The 587-nt window shown below is 42.2% G+C and overlaps 1 protein-coding gene across 1 annotated transcript in view; it reads right to left on the bottom strand.

Annotated features, from left to right (window-relative positions):
* Positions 1 to 587, bottom strand: part of srp19 (signal recognition particle 19) — a 7,228-nt gene that overhangs the window by 5,148 nt on the left and 1,493 nt on the right. The gene's annotated exons all lie outside the window — the stretch shown is intronic.

Genomic DNA, 587 nt, shown 5'->3' on the forward strand with positions numbered 1-587 from the left:
TTCGCTAAAGGTTGCAACGTTAAGATAACGTTAGGGGAACGTTCGATGTAACCAAAACAAACGTTCCCAGAACGTTAAGAAAACTTTCCGATTAACCAGCACACAACCAAAACAAAACCAAACCTAACCTTCAGGGAACGTTCCCGCAACCAAAAACGAATGTTCCCATAACGTTCTGGGAACCAAAAATTGTTAGCTGGGATGTCTCCCACATGACAAATTATAAATAATGACAACACCACTAACAACAACACCGCCGTTTGCGTCCACATGACGCAAGACTTCAGTGATCACACACCACCCCACACCCCTCCTCCACACAGTTGCTAGTAGTCAAGGAGGACACGGAAGATTAAAACACATGTTGGAGTCTTCAGAAGAGGTAATTATCAGCCCTCTGTGTGAAGTTGCCGGACCACATTATTTTCTAAACATAGCCATACTGAGAAATATAGAGAGGGTTTTGTGGAGCTGACCTTTAAGACAAAAAAAACGGCTTTGTGACTTTGTGACGTCACGTACACTGCACTATTGTTTCTTGTATCATGGCAACCGCACTTTAAAATACCTTTATTTGACACCATTTT

The sequence above is a fragment of the Etheostoma spectabile genome, chromosome 5 (genome assembly GCF_008692095.1).
Source record: "Etheostoma spectabile isolate EspeVRDwgs_2016 chromosome 5, UIUC_Espe_1.0, whole genome shotgun sequence".
Taxonomy (NCBI): Eukaryota; Metazoa; Chordata; class Actinopteri; order Perciformes; family Percidae; genus Etheostoma; species Etheostoma spectabile.